This window comes from Neophocaena asiaeorientalis, unplaced genomic scaffold (assembly GCF_003031525.2).
Source record: "Neophocaena asiaeorientalis asiaeorientalis breed wild unplaced genomic scaffold, Neophocaena_asiaeorientalis_V1.1 scaffold123, whole genome shotgun sequence".
Lineage (NCBI taxonomy): Eukaryota > Metazoa > Chordata > Mammalia > Artiodactyla > Phocoenidae > Neophocaena > Neophocaena asiaeorientalis.
Window position 1 is genome coordinate 12,703,837 of NW_020173666.1, and position 25,131 is coordinate 12,728,967.

Consider the following 25,131-nt stretch of genomic DNA (forward strand, 5'->3'; position numbering starts at 1 on the left):
CTAGGGATTATAATGTACATACTTAATATTTCACAGTCTAATTAGAATTTTATCACTTTAAGTAGAATATAGAAATGTTATTACTATATAGATTACTCTCCCTCATTTATGTTGGAATATCTGTTTATTTAGTTCTTCTTTAATTTCTCTCCCAGAAATGTTTTACAGTTTTCAGCATAGAGATTGGGCACATTTTGTTGTTGTTAGAATTATTCTTAGGTATTTATATTTTCGATACTATTATAAATGGTGTTTAAATATTTTTCATTTTCAATTTTTTTGTTGTATATAGAAATATGATTGATTTTTGTATATTGACCTTATAGCTGGTGACTTTGATGAATTTATTTATCTATCTATCTATTTATTTATTTATTTTTGGCTGCATTGGGTCTTCGTCTCTGTTGCATTGGGCTTTCTCTAGTTGCAATGAGCAGGGGCTACTCTTCGCTGTGGTGCACGGGCTTCTTATTGTGATGGCTTCTCTTGTTGCGGAGCATGGGCTCTAGGCATGTGGGCTTCAGTAGTTGTGGCATGTGGGCCTAGTTGCTCCACGTCATGTGGGATCTTCCTGGACCAGGGCTTGAACCTACGTCCCCTGCATTGGCAGGCAGATTCTCAACCACTGCGCCACCAGGGAAGCCCTAAGTTTATTTTTAATTCTAATAATTTGTTCATTTTCTTCTATATAATCCTGTCATCTACAAATAAATATAGTTTTACTTGTTGCTATCCAGTTTTTAAACCTTTTATTTCTTTTTCTTGCCTTATTGCACTGTTTAGGACCTCCAGTACAATGTTGAATAGATGGGGTAATAGTGGACACCCATTCAAGGGACTTGGAAAGACAAGGGAGATTCCTCTTCACAGTGTTCTTTTAAATTCAGCACTGTTTTGTTTGGCATGGTCTGACATGGACCATTGGAGAGACCGAGAGTCGCTTATTTATTTCCAGAGACATCAATTTAGTCTTTTGTAGGTTCCAGGGAGACAAGAAGTAGATAGATGTCCCTAACCTACATATTCCTGTGTTCAAATTAGGTACAGACACTTCTTTGGTCAGATCACTAAAAAAGAAAAAAAAAAAAGTGCTCTTTTCCCTGGTGCAGTGCCGACCTGCCCATGATTCAAGGCTTAGTGAGCTGAGCATGAGCTGGATTTCAGCTTCTCTGTCCCCTTGGCTGGGCCTCTGTACAGTGCACACATTTCTACATTGTTTGGAGAGGAAGTCAGGCCAGAAGACTGGAGAACACAGTCAACCTCCTGTGGGAAGGTGGGTCCCAGCTCATCAGCAGCAGCACTGAAAATAGATGGCCTGTCTTTTGATGATTCCCAGGGATTCTGACCCCAAATCACTGATCTATATCTCTGATATGCAAGTGACATTACATACCTTACATTGCTTGTGAAATAATTTCAAATCCCAGTATTAGGAAAGAGGAGTGAGGGATTATCATCACTCATGTCTTGTGTTTCTTTGGTGTCCTCGTGCCTTCATACTGTTATCTCCCACCTGCCCCTTTCTCCCAGTTAGGTCATACATCCATCATCTTAATCCGTGTGAGAAGAATTTGTATGTACAGGGTCAGCTGCGTTCATAGAAGGCCAAGGGGGCAGCAACCTGGGTTTGGAGGGTGAAATTTGAGAAGCTCTTACTCCCCTCTGCAGAAAGCCTGTCTACCCTCTTCTGCTCTAATCTGATACAATCCACCTGGGGGCATGCATACCTTCATCTGTTTTCATTTTGTTTTGTTGGCTTTTATTAATATTTGTTTGGGGTTTGTTGTTGTTGTTGTTAAGGGTGTTTAAGAACTTTCTATTACAAAATGTAAATGACCCTAGAAGGAAAAACACGTTAAGTCATTACCAGCTCTTAGCACCATTCTGTGACTCCATTAAAACATTATTATGGGGACTTTCCTGGTGGTCCAGTGGTTCACAATCTGCCTTCCAATTCAGGGGGCATGGGTTTGACCCCTGGTCTGGGAACTAAGATCCTGCATGCCACGGGGCAACTAAGCCCGTGTGCCACAATTACTGAGGCCGAGCACCACAACTAGAGAGAAGCCCAAGTGCCACAACGAAAGGTCCCGCATGCCACAACTAAGACCCGATGCAGTCATAAATTAAAAAAAAAAAATTATTGTGTACTTATCACTTAGCTTTTTTTTTTTTAAATATTTAATTTTATTTTTGGCTGCATTGGGTCTTTGTTGCTGCACACGGGCTTTCTCCAGTTGTGGCGGGTGGGGGCTACTCTTTGTTTTGTTGCAGTGCGCGGGCTTCTCCTTGTGGTGGCTTCTCTTGTTGTAGAGCATGAGCTTTAGGCATGTGTGCTTCAGTAGTTGTGGCGTGTGGGCTCAGAAGTTGTGGCTCGCATGCTCAGTAGTTGTGGCTCGCAGGCTTTGGTGCTCCGCGGCATGTGGGATCTTCCCGGGCCAGGGATCAAACCCGTGTCCCCTGCATTGGCAGGCGGATTCCTGTCCACTGCACCACCAGGGAAGTCCCCACTTAGCTTTCTAATGACCCAGCATAGTTAAGTCTTGTTAGTGAGAGCAAATGGAGAGGAAAGAAGAACAAGGAGCACTGAAAGGGAAGTTTTCTTCGTCTACAGATGAGGTTGTATATACTAAACTATCTTCCACCTTCAGCATCAAGGACTCTCAGCGTTATCTGCAGAATAGTGAGAGGAAAAATACGTGAGAATCTAAGAAGGGATGTAACCAAATGTGAGGTGACCTGGTACCGTTGGGGTCCACCCACCACACCTTGTGCTCAGGAAAGGGAGACATGCTTCTTGGGGCTTCTTCCCATCTGCAGTGATCTCCTTCTCACTGGTCCCAGAGATCCACCCCTCATCCAGCCACTTAGGAATTTTCCAGCCTTTGCTTCTATTTAAAGCCATGACAGAATGAGCCAGCATGGGGGAGCAGGGTTCATGTCGATGACAGTACCTGTCATGAGAATTAAAGACCCTTCTCCATGCTTTGCAGCACCCCGAGCCAAGTGCAAGTCCTGCATCTTTGCATCATTTTGTGGATTCTGTCTTCTCTTGCACTAGGCTATGAGCTTCTCAAGAATACATGCTGTCTCTCTTACCCATCTTTTAAAAATCTCTAGCTCTTTGTACATGGTAAGTGCTCAGCTGGTGTTCAGTGAATGAACGAATGGGAAGAGCTAGGGGATGTATCAAATTTCTCCAGGTTTATATGTCAGCACTGTCTTTGATTCTTTCCTCATTTGAACCCTTCACACCCAATGAGGCACTAAAGTCCAATGCTTCTTGATTCACAATGTCTGCTTTTGTGGCTGGCTCCCTAAGTGCTTTCTCTCCTGGAGAGTAGGCTACAGCCTAGCTTCCTCATCACCAGTTCGCCCTTCCTTATCCATCCTGCAGATACATCTTTCTAAAGTACAATTTCAACTTATCACTGGGCTGCTCAGAATCATTTGTTTGACTCACTATCACTTTTAAGATAAAATACAAATTAATCAGCTCACTCTTTGATATCCTACCATCCCATCTGTCCATCAATAAGTGTGTTTCAGTTTCTGCTCCAGCCTTTGGGGAGAAGGAGCTCCATCTAGAAGTCTCTGCTCCAGCCACATGAGTTTCATCATTGTCCTGCCTTCGATCACTTACGCAAACTATCCCTACCGGTCCCAACTATAGATCTTCCTTGACTTACAATGGGGTTACACTCTGAGAAACCCATTGTAAATGGAAAATATCGTGAAGTCAAAAATGCATTTAATATAGCCGACCTAGTAAACACCATAGCTTAGCCTCACCCACCTTAAACATGCTCTGAACACTTACATTAGCCCACAGTTGGGCAAAATCATCTAACACAAAGCTTATCTTATATAAAGTGTTGAAATATCTCATGTGATTTATTGAATACTGTACTGAAAGTGAAAAACAATGCTTGTCTGGGTACAGAGTGGTTATAAGGTATTGGTTTGTTGACTGTTGTCACACATTCAGTAGAAATCGTACTTCAGATTTGGAATTTGGATCTTTTCCTGGGCCAGGGAAACGCGGGACCATCGTCTCTCGTGATGCTGGGCAGTGACAGCGAGCGCTGGATGTGTTTCACTTGTGCAACATGATAAAGTGGACAAATTGTAAGTCAAACCACTGTAAGTTGGGGACTGTCTGTACTTGCATCTTTCTGGTACTTGATGAGCCCACCTCCCCCAGAGAAGCCTCTTGGGGCAATACAGCCTGCCTCAAACTTTCTGTTCAGTGGCATCTGGTCACCAAACTGAGTGTAGAATGGGGTCCAGTCAATGTTGACATGGCTTTACAATGTGCAGACAACCATGGACCATCCCGGGCAGGAACAGGGAACTTGGAGCAGTGACTGGGGTGGGAGATGGGGTGGGGTCAGGGTCTTAGAGTGGCAGACTTGGTGGCCGCTTTTATTCAAGGGCTGACGCAGGCTTCCTATTCTATCATTAAAACACCTGTGCAGTGGTTGATTGTTTTCACAGAAATCTGCAACTAGAGTGTCTCTGCTTAGATTCTGATCTTAGATTCTGAGCCCCTTGAGAGCTCTGATCTCTCTCTAAGTGCTTTTAAATTCAGTATGAAAGAGACTACAGAACCTTTCCTGGGAACAAGCGTTGAAAGCGGGGAGGAGCATGGAAAGCCGAGGCCCTGGTGGCCTAAGGTAACCCACCCCCTCTTTGCGGCTCTGTGCCTAGGGCCCACCTGTGTGTAGCGCTGGAGAGAAACCAGCCTGCTCTGTGCATACGTGCGTCTGGGCACACTTTCTTTCTGGGTTATGTCTTTAGTAATTTGTTATCAAGAAAAAAGACTCCCAACAAAGTCGTGTTTCTTGCACAATCCTAAAGGTGATAAATTACCCAAGATGCTCATAGACAAGGGTGGGTCCACCTGAGGTCACGTAAAACCAGGGTGGATTGACCTAAGGTCAAAATTGAACAGGACCTGTTGGGAACTGTTGACTTCCCACCACGGCATGCAGTGTAAGTGTCATGAAGCACGAACAAACAGCTTCCTTTTCTTATTGCAAAAATAATACACAATTGTAAAAAACAAAAATTTAGAAAATACAGACAAGCGAAAAAATTTTAAATCATCCATAATTCTATTATATTTTAGCTACATCTTTTAAGTCTTTTTTGCTCCTTCCTTCCCTCCCTGCTTTCCTCCCTTCCTCCCTCCCTCCCTTCCTTCCTTCCTTCCTTCCTCTCTTTCCCTCCTTCCTTTATACCTTTGTAATGGGAGGCATTTAACCACTTTCTCTGCTTAGGAATTTCATGAACTAGATATTTTCAGTGTCTGTGCGCCCCACCGCTCACCTTCATCCCCGTCCTCTCCTGGGCATATTCTCCTCTCGTCTTTTCATACCCGAGGACAGTTTAAGATGGGGTTATCCTCGTGGGTAGGATCAGAGACTAAGCCTCAGTGTGAAGCTGCACCTTGCCGATGGCCTAACCCCCTGGGTGTTAACTCTGCTGCTGCTTGGACTACCGCTCCCTCACACCTCTCTCCAGACGTTGAACAGGTGACCGACCATACTGGATGCTCTAACATGATGGTAGCGGTGTTTAGGGGCAGGGCATGGGACACATGAGCAGAAAGATTTTTACTTTTCTTAAATTGAGGTTTATCATACAAACAATAAAGTGCATGAAGAACACTCATCTTAAGTGCACAACTCAAAAAAGTTTTACTTTTGTGGACACCTATATGCTGACATCCCAGCTCAAGACAGAAAACATTTCCAGCACCCTGCAAGTCTCCCTTATGTTCCTTCCCAGTCAGTATCCATTCTCCCTGCACCCCTGCCTCCCACACTTGAAGGTAAACACCATTTTGATTTCTTTTAACGTGCACTTTTTATATCTGGCTCCTTTTCTTCAAAATGATGTCTGGGAGGGACTTCCCTGATGGCGCAGTGGTTAAGAATCTGCCTGCCAATGCAGGGGACACGGGTTCGAGCCCTGGTACAGGAAGATCCCACATGCCGCGGAGCCACTAAGCCGGTGCATCACAACTACTGAGCCTGCGCTCTACAGCCCGTGAGCCACAACTACTGAGCCCGTGTGCCACAACTACTGAAGCCCACGAGCCTAGAGCCCGTGCTCCGCAACAAGAGAAGCCACCGCAATGAGAAGCCCCTGCATCGGCACGAAGAAGAGCCCCCGCTCGCCGCAACTAGAGAAAGCCCGCGCACAGCAACGAAGACCCAACACAGCCAAACATAAATAAATAAATAAATATTTAAAATGTGTTAAAAAAATGATGTCTGTGAGATTCATCCATATTATTAGTTAATATTTTGAAAACACTATTTTATCAACTTATTTTACCAAAAATGGAACCCTCTTGTGCCCATTGTTTACAACTGATATTTTCATTTAATTAATATATTGGCAAGAGTTTCCCGTTATTAGCATTCTTCTACTATCGATTTTTTAAAGTCTGGATAGTGTTCTATATTACGTACGAGCCATAATTTATTTGACCAGCCCTCAATTGTTCAACATGACATAATTTCCTTTTAAAAAAGTTAGACTACAATTCATTGAACATTCTTGCAATTAAATCTTTGTGCACATCGTAATTATTCCTTTAGGATAAACTCTCAGAAGTAGAATCACTAGGTCCGAGGTCATACACATTGTTAAAACTTTCTTGTCCAGAAAGATTGTACTAATTCTATATTAGCAGCAGCAGTGAATGATGGTATGATATCTCTGCTTCCTCAAGTCTCTACCGTGACTGGGCATTATATTTTGAATATTTGCCAATGTGATAGGTGAAATGTATCTTTAGAAAATAATAGGAAAATTTTTAAAAAATGTATCTTGCTTTAATTTGCATTTCTTCAATTACAGATATGGCTGATTCCTTTTTTATATATTTAATCACTTCTATCTTTAGGCTTCTGGTGTTTGTGTCAGGCCGGGTTCAGCTGGAGATAACAAATAGCACTCTTCTTGTTTTAAGGAGGAAGAGCTTTGACAAAGGGAATCGGCTTCTGCCAGGGTCGCTGGAAGAGCTGAAGGGGCAGGACCCTCGTGGGGCTTCCAAGAATGGCTCTGAGAACAGCGCCCCGGAAGCGGCGCCTCTGGTGAGCTGCTACTTTTGCCCCAGTCAGCTTCACTCTAGATGTGGGGCAGCTGCTGCCACAGTGGTTGAACCTGAGCCCTGCTCGGTCTGCTAGAACTTTACCAGCAAAAACTAATGCCCTAACACATATATATGGAATTTAAGGGAAAAAAATGTCATGAAGAACCTAGGGGTAAGATAGGAATAAAGACGCAGACCTACTGGAGAACGGACTTGAGGATATGGGGAGGGGGAAGGGTGAGTTTTGACAGGGCGAGAGAGAGTCATGGACATATACACACTAACAAACGTAGTAAGGTAGATAGCTGGGGGGAAGCAGCCGCAAGGCACAGGGATATTAGCTCGGGGCTTTGGGACAGCCTGGAGGGGTGGGATGGGGAGAGTGGGAGGGAGGGAGACGCAAGAGGGAAGACATATGGGAACATATGTATATGTATAGCTGATTCACTTTGTTATAAAGCAGAAACTAACACACCATTGTAAAGCAATTATACCCCAATAAAGATGTTTAAAAAAAAAAAAAAACTAATGCCCTGTGCCCTGCTCCCGAGACACACAACGCTGTGAACTAAACTGGAACCTCTGCTAATTCTACCACCAGAACAAACAGACAAACCACAACCAAGTGAAAACAACCTAAATACAAAATACCTAGAAATGTTAGGTTAAATGTAACAAATATCCTTTTCAATACCTATTTGAGGTCAGAAAAAGATCAAGGAAATTTCCAGGGGTCACAAATGGAAAGGGAGCTGGAAATGGGAGTTGTAAGCAAATGCTGAAGCTACTGCCATGGGGGGAGTATTTGCCAATCTGGTAACCTAGATGCTTGGATTGGCCCCGTGAGCTTGGTAAACAATGTCTTGGGGGCCCATGCAAGTAGGGAGACAAAAAAGAGAACCCCACATAGTTCCAAGACCCTCAAAGGGCTACGTCCTCTGGGAAACAGCTGAATAGAAGAAAAAAAAAAATCTGACTTTTAGCAAAGAGAAATAATAAGGAAATTTGTCTTTGCCGTTGCTCTGAGTGGGGGAAAAAAAATAGCTTCCAAGACCTTGTAACCACACATCTCCACTTGTATGGGTTTGGAGTTTGAGGTTTGAATCAACACTGAGTTTTTTATAGTGGAAAACTGGAAACAAAGGAAACGTCATCATCGGGAGAATGGATAAAGAAATTATCTATTCATTAAATAGCAATGAAAATGAATGAGCTGGCACTATGGTGGTCGACGTGGAGAGATCTCACAGTGTTGAGTGGCAAACGTGAGTTGCGGAAGTGGACCTACAGAAAACCAGTGCCAGTCTTAGACTGGGGCAAGTTGGGCCCCTGTCCTGGGTCCTCCTGTCTAGGTGTCCCTGCACTTTGGAGGGACTCCTCCACCCCGCCTCTCCAGTGCCTGGGCCCAGATCTCTGGGCAGGGCGTTCTGAGCTGAGGCAGAGACCATAGACTTGCCCTCTCCCACAACCTGCTGCACGGCATGTAAGGTTGACCAGAAGCCCGGAGGCACTCTGGACTGTGCCTCCTTGGGACTGAGGGCAGATGGCCCCTGCTGGCTGAGCTTCCTAGAGCAAGACTGGGCTGCCAGCAGGGTGCTGACACACAATTTTGGGCAACTCAAGGACCCTGCAAAAAATATTTGCCCAGGACCCTGCCCATCTTGGGGCAGCCCTGCAGTAACGTATTCAGATGGGGCTTTAAAATGTACAAATTAATACCTAACTAGTGTTTAGTAGTATATACACACTTAGTAAAAGAACGTGGAAATGAGGACACTCAATTCAAGACAGGAGTTGCTTCTTGAAGGGAGAGAGGAGAATTAGGGTTACACTGGGAACTATTTGAAATGTTTTATTTCTTAAAAGTTGGTGGTGGGGGGTAAAAGGTATTGATTGTATGCCTTTTTACATCTTTCCATATGTTTGAAATATTTCATTAAAAAAAAAAAGGAAGAAAGAAAGAAAGAAAAGAAGCCACTTGAGTCCCTCCCTGCTCTGGTGGGGCTGGCGGGTGTGTGGGTGGACTTCAGTGGTGGCAGCCACACTCTTGGAGGGGTCGTGCATCCTAGTCTCTACCTTTTCCCCTGAGAAGACCCCCCTCCTCTGCACTTTCCCTCCGTCTTAGCGGTTTAGTGTGTAAACAGATTCTTGTGTGACTCACCAGTGCTTTTGCTAATCCCTTCACCAGCAAATACTTGTTAAACACTTAAATCTTGCAAATGGAAAGGAAATTCCACAGTAAAGTTAAGTGTAAAAGTCATCCAGAATCCTGCATCTTGGACAAGACTGGTGAACAAATAGTTCTATAATGAAACTTAATATATTAAATTTAATCATAGGAAACTTATTGCTTGGATATGAATCTTAAATATTTAAATGTAGGAGTTTTCACTCGGTGATTGTTTCCAGTCTCCTGTGATACTGATACGTGGACAGGGAAGAAACCTCTTAAGATAAATAAACCACACTGGGAAATGGGCCCCTTGCTAAGTTCCCTTCTGGAAGTGACGCCTCCCTATACTGCAAACATTTTCTCCTCTGTGTGGTTTCAGTTCCAAGCCAAACCAGTTCTGCAGCATGCTTTTGTACCTTTCCAGAATGGCTTGCCAGGGCTTTAAAACCCCTTTGCGTCTTTCATTACTTAAAAGCCTCTTTTGAAAGCCTTTGAGTGAATCATCAAATTAACATCTAAAAAGACTCAGCAGCAACTGGGCCCAGGAAGGCTGGGGGCTTCTAACCAAACACACCATAACAGACCTTCGTAAGAGCAGTTGGACTTGGGAAGGGGCTTTGCAGGTAGAAAAAGGGCAGCTGCTGGGAGGTGGAAGCACCCAGGCAGGGGGCAGTAGGACCCCTGGCCTGAGCCCCTAACTCCCGACTCCCTCCCCCTGCCAGTCCCCTGCCTTCCCCCATGTTCTCACGACTGCTGATCAGAGGGCAACCCTCCCTCTCCTTTGTATTTAAGCCTTTCTCTGGCTCTGCTCTGAGCAGGCATCAGCAAAGGTTTAACAAAAGAATGAGGGCTTATTTTAGCTACTTTCACTTCTCTAAATTTTTCATGGTTTCAGTTAGGTGTAAAATATTCTTGAATTTATATTTTCGATTCTGTTTCTTACTTGTTCTGTACAATGTTAGTAGGTAGATATTTTCTTTTTAATGAAAAAGAAGAGATTGATCTTAGGATTCAAACTCAAAATATTTGATTAATCAGGATTCAGTTTAGATTTCAAGAACACTCTGTGAGGTTTTCTACTTTTTTGGTTTGCCCTAGATTTTTCTTTCTCTCTTTTGTCTCCTATATCTTTCCCGCTCTGTGGACCTCTTTGAGAAGAGGGCTATGAGGACTGAAGAAAGGCATTTATCATTAGCCTCATTTCTGATCATTGAGTTTCTTGCGTACTTAACCCTCAAGAAAAATCTGAGCATACCGCTACCTTTAGAAATTCAGGTAACCTGGTGGGAGGGAGAAGAGTAAATCATGTTTCTCCTTTCCCTAACCTTCTTATGTATCATGGTTTCTAATGCTCATGCCAAAAATTGTAGCTTGCAATTTAGAAGTGGAGGCGTTGGAGAGGGAGGGGCGCGTCTCTCGTGGAGGCTCTAGCAGGTAGATAGCTGTCTGTGTGTGCATTTTTTTTTTTTTAATTTTTGGCTGTGTTGGGTCTTTGTTGCTGCGCGGGCTTTCTCTAGTTGTGGCTACTCTTCGTTGTGGTGCGTGAGCTTCTCATTGCGGTGGTTTCTCCTGTTGCGGAGCATGGACTCTAGGCGTGCGGGCTTCAGTAGTTGTGGCACGCGGGCTCAGTAGTTGTGGCGCACGGGCTTAGTTGCTCCGCGGCATGTGGGATCTTCCCAGACCAGGGCTCGAACCCGTGTCCCCTGCATTGGCAGGCAGATTCTTAACCACTGAGCCACCAGGGAAGTCCTCTGTGTGTGCATTTTGTCAAGAATGTCTGCTTTCTAAAGACAAACACACTTCAGGTCAAGCGGCTTGGAGACTGGACTTGGAAATACGAAAGACGTTTCAAAGGCAAGAATGCACTGCTTACATGGTGTGCTGAGTGTCTTCACTGGACAGATGGGAGTCTTAGAAGCAATATGGAGCGCTGCTTCCTGCGGTTGAATGTGCCAAGGCAGTGGGATGAGCTCCCTTTCTGGGTGTACATCTGGTGGCCTGGGGCCCAGGAAAGAGGGTCTGCTCCTATCTTAAGTCGTCCTTGAGACTCAGATACATTAGAAATCTCACTCTAGAACTGTGTCATTCTGATTAAGGGAGTGAGATGGATGTTGGGAGTTACCCAACAACAAGTCTACTTGTGTGCATTCTAGTATTTTTCTGTGACGTGTGATACAGCCTCCTACCTTCAATTGTTGTGTTGTGACACAGCACCTGGGAGGGGTGTGTGCCCTCAGTGGACAGTGGTGGGGCTGAGCTCCTGGCCGCTATCACTTCCAGGCTAGCTCTCCTGTTTCCGCTGTTGGGATACACAGTTAACGCCACCGGTCACTTAGTGCCGCCTTTCACCAGCCGCAATCCCTGCTGTTTTGGGGATTTGCCCCAAGGAAATTTTAGTCACAGCTCCTTGAACTGCGGGAGGAAAGGCTGGCGTTTTTCAGACACTGCCAGCCGGTGACAGGCCTTCTGGGCTCTGGGAGGGCGGGGGCTGTCTCCGAGGAGAGGAGGCAGGGCAAGGGCTCTCCCGGGCCGCACTCTAGTCAGGCTCCTCTGAGCGCCTTTGCAAGGAGGCCCGGGCTCTGGGGAGACTTACATCAGCCTCACCAGAACCCCACTCTCAATATCTGACCACCCCTGAAATCTGACCAAGTTCCTCATCCCTCGCCCCCAGGTGATGGATATCCGATCAGCCTGGCCCGCCTTCAGCAGGAGTCCTGGTAGCTTGTTTTAGCCAGAAATCCCCTGTCACCCTTGATGATTCCTCTTAGTAATTTTCCATCTATTTGCCCTCATCCTGCCCTTTGACTCTAAATGACCACTTTTCTTTGTATCCGGAGTTGAGCCCAGTCTCTCCCCTGCTACAAAACCCCTTTGCAGTGGGCCCTGTACGGATCACAGCAGTCCTGAGTAAGTCTGCCTCACCATTTTAACAAGTATCAGAAGGGTTTCTTCTTTAACACGTGGATGAATTGGTGGCTGCGTGCCAAGTGTGACTGGGAAGTTGCTGGTGGTTAGCTCCTCCTGTGCTCTGCCGTCAAAGGAATCATATTTGTACGTATATAACAGCATAAGCTATTGAAACATTAAGTTTTGTCTTGTTCTTTGGGAAATCTGAAAGAATTCCTTTTCCTGTCCCTAGAAATGCAGCCACATATCTGTGTCCTAAGGCCTAGATCAAGTATTGCCAAATCTGATTCTCACAAGTAGGTAATGTAAGTTTGTGAAGTGGCCTTATGGCAGCAATAGGGCATAGTGGAGACTGTGGCAAAGCAGAGAACACAGTCCCATGAAAAGCCATTAGCTCCAATCAGTTAACGGCATGTGGGCACGTAGGCCTGATATTTCCAGAGCACTTGAGTTTTCAATAAACAATAGGAAGCTGGGTTTTTATGTGCAAATTCTAGATTTGTGTGGGTGTGTGTTGGCAAGTAACAAAAGCAAACAGAGTGTGGGGCAAAACAACTCAGAATTTTGCCTTCAGGCATCTGGTTTGTAATATCTGGGCTAGAGTCCGATTACCCCTTTGGTCGGGGAAAGGCAGTTATGAGGCTGAAATCGTCCTGCACCTCCTCTACCACCAGTGAAGGGGAAGGAGGCTGCTGCGTGGACAGGAAGAGAGGAGTGTGACACCCTGGAGAGAGGGTGGATGGCTTGAGCTTAGGCCTGTGGGGCTCCCCCCTGGGGGCAGAACTGTGCCTTGTGTACCCACAATGTCTTGGATGGGTCACCTGAGCCGTGTGCCCTCCAGCAGTAGCCAGCCCGACCTGGAAGCCTTGGCTTGGATCTTCACGCTGACGCTCAGCCAGGAAGAAGTGGACAAACTACCGACATGAGGGCCATGTGGACACGGGCGGGAGCCCCATGTCCGCAGGCCCTTCCTCAGTCCTCTGCTCCTGCTTGAGCCCAGGGCCACGTAGAACGGGGAATTCGCAAAGCCCCATCAGGCTGGATTTTCTGCCAGGTTGGTGCCTCAGGGCCAAGACATATTTAATTGATTTAGAAAATAGAGATACAAATACATGCTGGGTATCTTTTTGTTTGTTTGTTTTGTGGATTTTTTTGGGGGGGGCTTCCTTTTTTAAAAATCGAAGTGTGGTTGATTTACGATGTTTCAGGTATAGAGCAAAGCGATTCAGATCTATATCTAGATGTGTATATACATATACATGTCCTTTTTCAGATGCTTTTCCATTACATGTTATTACAAGATATTGAATGTAGTTCCCTGTGTTCTGCAGTAAGTCCTTGTTGCTGCTTATCTATTGTATACATAGTGGTGTGTATCTGTTAACCCCAAATTCCCAATTTATCCGTCCACCCCTTTCTCCTCTGGTAACCATAAGTTTGTTTTCTATGTCTCTACTTCTGTTTTGTAAATAAGTTCAATTGTATCACTTTTCTAGACTCCACATATAAGGGATGTCGTATGGTATTTGTCCTTCTCTGTCTGGCTTACTTCACTTAGTATGATCATCTCTTGGTCCATCCAGGTTGCTGCATGCCGGGTAGTTTCACATGCCAGTATGAGTGCGTTGGTATCTCTTGTTTGGGACCCAGTATGGAAGCCCAAGAGTCTGGGCTTTACTATGCAAAGGTTTTCTCCTCCTCTTAAAGTACCTGTAGTTATAAGTTCTAGGGATTTGAGCCGCATATCACTTTCTCCCCTTGAGGCAGGAGGCGCGGGTGCTTGGCTTCCCTGTCCGGACACGATGCTGACTTACTCGTCCTCCACCATCTGGGCCACCAAGTTTTCATTGCTTGGTTATTTATTTTATTACTTCCTCTTCCCAAGACTGGGTCTCCCCTTATGAATTTTGGATGTTTAAAACGGAATTTAGTGATGTTTTCAAGCCACCTTTTTTGTTATTTGCAATTGAAAACTTGGGAAGCAGAGGTTGTTTTGTTATAAGGTTTTTATTCTTCTTCACTTCCTCTGTACACTTGGAACTTTTCATGACAGAAATGAATTTGCTGTAACCTGTGTTAAGTAGTAAACGCCAAACACACGATTCTCCACAAAGGCTGTTTATGTGGAGAATAAACGAGGCCCAGAACACTGTGTCCCGTTGGTGAAACGAAAGGCACATTTCCCATCAGGAGACAGATCTCTCATTTTCAAAGGCTAAGTGGATGGTGCTTGAATGATAATTCCAGCTGTTTGAATTTAGGGCCCTGGAAAGATTCACTGGAAGGGAATTTGCAGGCGTTGCCTCTTAGCGGTTGGGTTTGCTCTCCTCAGAGGTAGCAATTAAACGAGGGCCAAGAATGCCCTACTTTTCTTGAATTCTGTGTTTCAGAAGTTACCTTCAAGTCCTTATGCTTGCTAACGCATTTGAGTAATTGACTGCACCAGGGATGTAATAGTACGTTAAACTGTGCCCTCGGCACTTCTGTTCGGCCTTCCTTTCTTGATCACCCCATTCCAGCCTGGACCTTTCAGCTCGATTTTTAACTTATTTGACATAAAATATTGTCAGTAAGTCTCATGGAAAATTCCACTCCAGCAGGAAAAACCATCTCCAACGTGGGATGGTTAGCTATTAATTAAAGCTGGCACGTGCCCTCAGAGCGTTTTCTTCAATAATGCTTGTGACAGATCAAGGTTGGCATCGCATACCTACCCAGCAGAGGCCACTTTTCCAGGCATGCTCACTTACCTTTGGGAAGAAACTGGCCTCTTTCTCAAGGTCAGTATTGGGTGTCGTCCCAGTGAATCGCTTCTTTCTCCTTCATGTTTATTTTTTATAGGGTGTTACCTCTTAGCAGTCCAAGCATGGGGCTGGCCGTTGAACACAGAGGTGATGGACTAATGTACCAAGTCCCTTGTACGGACCACAGGGGTGACCCTAGGGCTCTAGGCAGGGACGTGGCAGCCACGTGCCTCAACAAGATGCCACCTGGGGCTCTGACCGTGTGAGTGGGGAACAGGACGGAGGTGTGACATGACATAGGGAGTTAGGTCAGACAGCCCCTCCCCAAAGAAAGGGCTTCGGTTTTGAAATCCCTCTATCAGAAACGGATTCCTTTGGCTTGGCTTCCTCTCTTCGGCAGTTTTGTGAGTTTAAAAAAAGTTTGTTTCTTTCTTCAAAAGTGATACGTATTCATTAACAATTCATTAAGTGCTACGTATTCTATTATTAATTAATTAATTTATTTTTTGCGGTACGCGGGCCTCTCACTGTCCTGGCCTCTCCCGTTGCGGAGCACAGGCTCCGGACGCGCAGGCTCAGCGGCCATGGCTCACGGGCCCAGCCGCTCCGCGGCACGTGGGATCCTCCCGGACCGGGGCACGAACCCACGTCCCCTGCATCGGCAGGCGGACTCTCAACCACTGCGCCACCAGGGAAGCCCTATTAATTTTTTAAATTTAAACCACTAAAATAACGAATAAACTACTACATACATATGGTTACTATTTATACTTGAGGTAAAAAAGCTACATAGGGAGAGTTTTATTTCATTTTTGAAAAAGCGATACTGCACAATACACGTGTTCATCACTTTAAAAAAACTGACCATGCAGTGAACACTTCTCGTCAATAAATATCATCATTAAATATGCTGTCAAAACGGATGCAAATAAAGACATTGTCTAGAGAGCTCACAGCTTTCTGCCTCAGTGAGCATCTTTTTATATAGCCTTATATAAGCTATACAGAGTTTAGGTCTATGAATCTCTTTTCTGTCGCCTTACTTCTTTCTTTCAGAATGCGCCGAGGATTCTTGGCGAGGCAGAACACCAAACCCTGTACTCCAAGGTCTGGTAACGGCCACTGGGGCTGAAACCAGACCAAGCCACCCCTTCCCCTCGCGGGATTAGTGCCTGCCTGCCTCCCCAGTGCTCGCTGGCTCGGAGGCCTCTCGTGCTTCCGTGCTCTGCCCCTCTGTTTCCTTTTAAGGCAGCCCGGATTTTAAGCAGTTTCCTGTGTGAGAATGTAGGGTGCGGCGCGGGGCCCCTGTGTAGTGATCATGCAGGGCCAAGTGGAGGACAGATGGGCTCCGGAGGACACAGTCCCTGCCTCCACGGCGTCATAATCTGAGAAGTGGCTATAGAACAAAAATGGAATTTAGCAAAACGCCCGGAACTTTGGTTCCTGCAACAGGGACTGAATCCCTGAACCTACAGGAGCTGCAGCCTAGTGCAGCGCCGGCCGGGAAACCTTTCCTTGTGGAGACTAAGCAGTTAGTCCACTTTACCTTTTCAGTGGGGACTTTTTTTTTCCGGCGGGGGGTGGGGGGTGGGCGGGGGTAGGGCGACAGGCTGGGATTCTTGGCTGTATTTTAGGTTTAATAAAGACCGTTCCTGGATTATAACTTGATGTATGCATTCGATTCATCTCTACAGCGCTGGGCTTCTGCAGAAAGGGTAGTAACTGCAAACGTTGTTTTCAAGTTATTAGAGCTGCTATCCTGCTGACCCTTTGGGACTATGGAGGAGTAAAGCCATTTGGATGATCACTTAGGACTGCCTGGTCCACACTGCTAAGAGAATTCAACACTCTTCTCTCAGCTAATGATTGCATACAATTTCAGCAAATTCAAGGGATCCAGAAAAACCCTAATAAACGTGGCATATGTAGTACTTAGCAGGAAGCGCCAGGCTCTTTTCTGCATGTGTTTTGCCTACTGATTTACTTAATCCTCATAAAAACCCTGAGAGGAAGGTGCTGTCGTTAAGCCCACGCGGCTGCGGGGGACAGAGGCACCTGGAGGCTCCTGAGCGCGCGGCCCCTAAGGGGCAAAGCTGGGCCTTGCAGCCAGGCAGCTGGCCCATCCGCCCCACTGCTTTGCTCTGTAGAGCCTGTTTGCCGTCATTCGCTCACCTAAGCCTTGTGTTTTCAAAGTCTGCAACCACTCTGCACCACAAAAAATATCGGCTTGGTCAGAAAATAATGGCTCTCGCTTCAGACTCAGAGTGAACTTTCTCATTCTGAATGTATCCACTCATTCAATAAGTATACACTGGGTATCTATTAAGCGCCAGGCACTGTTCTAGACACTTGAAATACATTGTGTTCATAATAAATATATGGACAATACATAGAAGCTACTCAAAATGACAAAGATTCCTGCTCAGGGAGCTTAGGTCCTGGAGGGTAATTTATCTGAAAGGTGGAAGCACAGAGGAAATCCCTCAGACTAGCAGATACTAGGCCATCGGATAAGAAACCTAGAGCTATAGAGAGGCTCCAGCCAGGGCGGTCCATGAGTAATTGCGATGGAGAAGTTGCACTTCTGTCTCTGCCAGACTCTCTCTAAATTTTTCATTGGATTCGAGCCGTCCTCTTTTCCTGCCTCCCAAAGGGCCACAGCTGTCTTCCTGAGTTATTCCACCCCGTGATCCTAGCACTACACACTGTGCATCCATCCATCCATCGAATTTCTTCAGTCGCTCCCCAGTAACTTTTACTGAGTCCCTACTTGCTGCCAGGCACTGCACTGGATTCTAGAGACACACACACAGGTGAACAAGACAGCCCGTGGCCCTCAGTGAGTGGGCAGCCCGACCTTCAGATGGTGACATTGTAGGTTACTGGAGCAGCGAAGAAAGAGTGATGACATATTCTGCATGTGGATTTAAAGACAGAAATGGAACAAATGTTGAGAAACACCTTTAAAAAGAACGTCCTTGCAGAATTATTCCTGGTTCTCCGAGTCTCTTCCCATCAGATTGCAGAATGTCAGACCGGGAAGGGAATTTGCAAGGTCATCAAGCTCATCCCTGGTTGTTTTACGGAAACTTGAAGATGGTCGCAGATTGACAACCTTTCCTTAGATGTTTCAGAGACACACCTACATACCCAGGCAGAGGGCCTGTTGTTGTTGTTGCCCAAGTCGACTTCTAGAATGGGTGGGTGGTACCGTTATCTCTAACTGACTCTTCTCCATCCCCAGTCACTTTAATGTAGGTAAAATGGTAGGAGTTCTGAAACATATACTTAGTTAGACTTAAAGTTCTTTTTCAATTAAATTCTTGGTCCAAAGAAAGAAACGGGCAGAAGATGATTTGGTGTGCCTTGACGGGCATTAGAAGCCCCTCCTCCTCTCTCTCCCCCTCCCCCGGGGCGGAGCATGGCCAGGAGGTCTGGGTTGTGAGAGCGCACACGTTACTTAGAAGCTGTATTAGTGCCCAGGGAAAGAAGACCTTCTGTGGCTTTCCCACAAGACTTCTGATAAGGAGATTCATCTTAGATCAGAGAGGTTAAAACAAATGGAGAGACTGCCCTTTTCTAATTTTGCTTTTCCCTTAGGAAACATGTGGGCATGGTTGGCTGTGACTTGACTGCTGGGGTAAGGATCTGTGCTAGAAATAGCTTTAGAGCTGTTAGGATTACCCTTTTATTGTGGTAGACCTAAACAGCTGGGTCAAATTACACATTTGAATTCTGAACTGACCCTGGGTTCATTATGTAGGGCCCAGTGGTTACTGCATGATAGGTCATGCAAAGTCGAGCAAGGGCATTTTCATGGGAACTTTGCCAGCCATTTCTTGATATGAATCTCATTAAGCAAGTCTCACATTTTTGTGACACACACACGCACACACACACGCACACACACATGCACACACACACATTCTTTTCCCTTCAGGATATAAAGATGTTTTAGAAGAAATAATAGCTTGGCTTCACAGAGGACCAGAGAATTTCACAGCTGAGCTTGGGGATCAGTGACAAACACAAAGATGGCTCATCTCTTCCCAGAGAACGTTCTTCACGCAGGAACCTCCAGGCTGCTTGGTCCCGTTCTTGTGGAAGTGGAGAGTCTGTAGGATTATGCCACACTTGACATCAGCCCTAAGTATTGGCTCGTCTCCCATCCCACATCCTAGATCTTGACTGACTCATTTAACAGAAATAAGAAGCTCACATCTCAAGTAAGGACTGGAAAATGAGGCCACGGTCCATCAGCTGGTGAATAGATAAATGAATTAGGGTGTGGCCATATAATGGAACAGTGCTCACTAATAAAAGAATGAACTATTGTACATGCAATAACATGGTGAATCCCAAAATAATCATGCTGTGTAAAAGAAAGCCAGACCAAAAAAAAAGTATATACTGTGTGACTGAATTTCTGTAAAATTTTGAACAATGCAAACACATCTACAGTGAGAGAAAGCAGATCAGCCTTTGCCTGAGGATGGGGGTGTGTGTGGATTCCCAGGGGCGTGGGAAAACTTTTCAGAATGATGGACGTGTTCATTACCTTGATTGTGCTGGTGGGAATGTACATGGGTCCAAACTCAAATTGTACACCTTAAATGTGTGCTGTTTATTACATGTCAATATACTTCAATAAAGATGTATTAGCAAAAAAATCTGAACTAGAGTTATTTATAGTGATTTTTTCGGTTTGTTTTTTGGGCCATGACACGGCTTGCGGGATCTTAGTGCCCCGACCAGGGACTGAACCCGGGCCACGGCACTGAAAGTGCCGAGTCCTAACCACTGGACCACCAGGGAATTCCCGATAGTGATTTTTTTTTTTTTTTTTTGCAGTACGCAGGCCTCTCACAGTGGTCTCTCCCGTTGCGGAGCACAGGCCCCGGACGCGCAGGCTCAGCGGCCGTGGCTCACGGGCGCAGCCGCTCCGCGGCATGTGGGATCTTCCCGGACCGGGGCACGAACCCGCGTCCCCTGCATCGGCAGGCGGACTCTCAACCACTGCGCCACCAGGGAAGCCCCCGATAGTGATTTTTAATGATAGGAAATGACTATGAAAATCTTCTGTACCACGCAGATGCTCACTAGTTCTCACAGAAAAGTTTTTAAAAAGAGTTATGAAAGTTAAAGATGATATACACAGTTTTCTTATGTAAAAAGACTGTTCCAAATTTGTAAATGCTTTCTGACATGGCAAGTTCCTGGTGGCTACTTTTGGAAACCAAAATAAAATATACTCAAGGTTAAACTATTTCCTTTGTCCATGGAGGATCATTTTTATGCGCTGTTTTGTTTTGGAACTATTTCTATTATTATTATGTGATTTTGTTACTGAAAATGATGTGTCACTTGTTAAATTTTTCATACTTCCCCACATCAAAAGTTGGAAACAGAATTTTCTTACCTGCTTAAAATGGTCTTTCAAACCATTTATTAAAATTATAAAAATGGAACACTCTCTGATTAGTTTGCAAGAACAAGTGATGGGTATCAGAGAGGATTTAAATTTGCTAGCTGAATTTCAACCCAAAACTTTTGTGTATTGGTGAATGTGATGAATAAATGAGTATTGTAATTTAACAAACACAGCTAATGATATATATCTTTCTTCCATTTGACTCTACTCATCTTCATGAGATACTTTTTTCAGTTAACCAAGTAATGAAATAAAATGAGCTTAAAACCAGACCTTCAAATTACTGTACCATAAAGTATTAAACCAATAATTTTAAAAGTTATGCAATATTTTATGCAAATCAAAACTACAATGAGGTATCTGATGGTCAGAATGGCCATGACCAAAATATCTACAAACAGTAAATGCTGGAGAGGGTATGGAGAAAAGGGAACCCTCTTGCACTGTTGGTAGGAACGTAAATTGATACAGCCAGTATGGAGAAGAGTATGGAGATTCCCTAAAAAACTAAAAACAGAACTACCATATGACCCAGCGATCCCACTACTGGGCATATACCCTGAGAAAATCATAATTCAAAGAGTCATGTAGGGGCTTCCCTGGTGGCACAGTGCTTGAGAATCCGCCTGCCAATGCAGGGGGCACAGGTTCGAGCCCTGGTCCGGGAAGATCCCACATGCTGTGGAGCAACTAAGCCTGTGCGCCACAACTACTGAGCCTGCGCTCTAGAGCCCACGAACCACAACTGCTGAGCCCGCGTGCCACAACTACTGAAGCCTCTGTGCCTAGAACCCGTGCTCTGCAACAAGAGGAGCCATCGCAATGAGAAGCCCACACACTGCAACGAAGAGTAGCCCCCCTTGCCGCAACGAGAGAAAGACTGTGTGCAGCAACGAAGACCCAACACAGCCAAAAATAAAATAAATAAAATAAAAAATAAAGAGTCATGTACTACAATGTTCATTGCAGCTCTATTTACAGTAGCCAGGGCACGGAAGCAACCTAAGTATTTGTCTTAGGAAGTTGAAAAATTCGAGAGATGGATGATGGTGAGAGTTGACAACAGTGTGAATGTACTTAGTGCCACTGAACTGCACAGTTAAAATAGTATGTTTTATGTTATATGACTTTTACCACAATAAAAAAACATTAAAAAAATAGGGATAGAAGATAAAAAATGTGGTGGTCTCTACTCTAGGGATGTTTCTGAAGATGCTTTCATTCTCCTGACACTTTCATCCACTCCCTGGGTGCTACCCGCCTCCTACCACTAGTGACTAGGATTCATGGGAATTGGCCTGGCTAACTTCTTATTTATTTATTTATTTTTGGTTGCGTTTGGTCTTCATTGCTGCATGCAGGTCTTCTCTAGTTGTGGTGAGCAGGGGCTACTCTTTGTTGCGGTGTGCGGGCTTCTCATTGTGGTGGCTTCTCTTGTTGCAGACCACAGGCTCTAGGTGCACGGGCTTCAGTAGTTGTGGCATGTGGGCTTAGTAGTTGTGGCTCGCAGGCTCTAGAGTGCAGGCTCAGTAGTTGTGGTGTATGGGCTTAGCTGCTCTGCGGCATGTGGGATCTTCCCAGACCAGGGCTCCAACCTGTGTCCCGTGCATTGGCAGGCAGATTCTTAGCCACTGCACCACCAGGGAAGGCCCTGGCTAACTTCTTGAACCCAATTTTGTTCTAAAGTTGGCTATGGGCTTTCTAATATACAAATTCAATGTTCTGTCTTGGTTCTACTGGAGCAGTTTCAGGTCTAAAGAATCTTTAAAGCAGTCAGTAAACACATGTTGGTATTGTGTTAGAACATGTTGTTATGGTATAGTTTAATAAAAATGACTTTCAAAAACAGAGTAACACTGGGACTTCCCTGGTGGTCCAGTGGTAAAGAATCCACCTTCCAATGCAGGGGACGTGGGTTCGATTCCTGATCAGGGAACTAAGATCCCACATGCCGCGGGGCAACTAAGCCCGTGTGCCACAACTACTGAGCTTGTGTACCTCGAGAGAGCCCACATGTCACAAACTACAGAGCCCACGCGCCACAACTAGAGAGAGAAAACCCGCACACCACAACTAGAGAAGCCCATGAACCGCAACGAAGAGCCCACGCGTGGCAACAAAAGATCCCACATGCAGCAACTAAGACCTGATGCTGCCAAAACTAATAATAATAAAGAAAATAAATAAATATTAAAAAAACAACAACAGAGTAACACTAAACAACCAATGGATCACCAAAGAAGCCAAAGAGGAAATTTTAAAAATACCTAGAGGCAAATGAAAATGAAAATGGGACGATCCAAAACCTATGGGACACAGCAAAAGCAGTTCTAAGAGGGAAGTTTATAGTGATACAAGCTTACCTGAGGAACAACAAAAATCTCAAATAAAAATCCTAGCCTTACACCCAAAGCAACTAGAGAAAAAAGAAAAAAGAAAACCCAAAGTTAGTAGAAGGAAAGAAATCATAAAGATCAGAGCAGAAATAAATGAAATAGAGACTAAGAGAACAATAGAAAAGATCAAAGAAACTAAAAGCTAGTCCTTTCAAAAGATAAACAAAATTGACAAACTTTTAGCCAGACTCATCAAGAAATAAAGGGAGAGGGCCCAAATCAATAAAATTAGAAATAAAAAAGGAGAAGTTACAACTGACACCACAGAAATACAAAGGACCATAAGAGACTACTACAAGCAACTATATGCCAACAAAATAGACAACCTAGAAGAAATGGACAAATTCTTAGAAAGGTACAATCTCCCAGGACTAAACCAGGAAGAAATAGAAAACATAAACAGACCAATTACAAGCCTGAAATTGAATCTGTGATTAAAAAACTCCCCCAAACAAAAGTCCAGGACAAGATGGCTTCACAGGTGAATTCTACCAAACATTTAGAGAAGAGTTAACACCTATCTCTCTGAAATTATTCCAAAAAGTTGCAGAGGAAGGAACACTCCCAAACTCATTCTGTCAGACCATAATGACCCTGATACAAAAACCAGACAAAGATACCACAAAAAAAGAGAATTAAAGGCCAATATCACTGATTATCATAGATGCAAAAATTCTCAACAAAATACTAGCAAACCGAATCCAACAATATATTCTAAGTATCATACACCATGATCAAGTGGGATTTATCCCAGGGATGCAAGGATTTTTCAATATCTGCAAATCAATCTGTGATACACCACATTAACAAATTGAAGAATAAAAACCATATGATCATCTCAATAGATGCAGAAAAAGCTTTTGACAAAATTCAGCACCAATTTATGATAAAAATTCTCCAGAAAGTGGGCACAGAAAAAGGCCATATATGACAAAAGTGGACGTAATAAAAATTCTCCATAAGTGGGCATAATAAAGGCCATATATGACAAACCCACAGCTATCATCATACTAACAGTGAAAAGCTGAAAGAATTTCCCCTAAGATCAGGAACAAGACAAGGATGTCCACTTTCACCATTTTTATTCAACATAGTTTTGGAAGTCCTAGCCACAGCAATCAGAGAAGAAAAATAAAGGAAATCCAAACTGGAAAAGAAGTAAAACTGTCACTGTTAGCAGATGACATGATACTATACATAGAAAATCCTGAAGAAGCTACCAGAAAACTACTAGAGCTCATCAATGAATTTGGGAAAGTTGCAGGATACAAAATTAACACACAGAAATCTGTTGCATTTCTATACACTAACAATGAAAGATCAGAAGGAGAAATTAAGGAAACAATCTCATTTACCATCCCATCAAAAAGAATAAAATACCTAGGAATAAATCAGGCTAAGGAGGCAAAAGACCTGTGCTCTGAAAACTCTAAGATGTTGATGAAAGAAATCAAAGATGACACAAACAGATGGAACAATATACTGTGTTCTTGTATTGGAAGAATCAATACTGTCAAAATGACTATACTACCCAAGGCAACCTACAGGTTCAATACAATCTCTATCATACTACCAATGGCATTTTTCACAGAACTAGAACAAAAATTTTTAAAATTTGTATGGAAACACAGAAGACCCTGAATAGCCAAAGCAAACTTGAGAAAGACAAACAGAGCTGGAGGAATCAGACTCCCTGACTTCAGACTATACTACAAAGCTACAGTAATCAAAACAGTATGGTACTGGCACAAAAACAGAAATATAGATCAATGGAACAGGATGGAAAGCCCAGAAGTAAACCCACACACCTCTGGTCAATTAATCTTTGACAAAGGAGGCAAGAATATGCTATGGAGAAAAGACAATCTCTTCAATCACTAGTGCTGGGAAAACTGGACAGCAACATGTAAAAGAATGAAATTAGTACATTCTCTAATACCATATACAAAAATAAAATCAAAATGGATTACAGGCCTAAATGTAAGACCAGATACAAGATACAACACCCAAAGGAAAACATAGGCAGAACACTCTTTGACATAAATTGCAGCAATATATTTTTGGATCCATCTCCTAGAGTAATGGAAATAAAAACAAAATTAAACAAGTGGGACCTAATTAAACTTAAGAGCTTTTGCACAGCAAAGGAAACAAACAGAATGAAAAGACAACCTACAGCTTAGGAGAAAATATTTGCAAATGATGCAATTGACAAGGGATTCATTTTCAAAATATACAAACAGCTCATACAGCTCAAGATAAAAAAAAAAGAGCAACTGGGCTTCCCTGGTGGTGCAGTGGTTAAGAATCCGCCCGTCAACGCAGGGCACATGGGTTCGAGTCCTGATCTGGGAAGATCCCACATGCTGCGG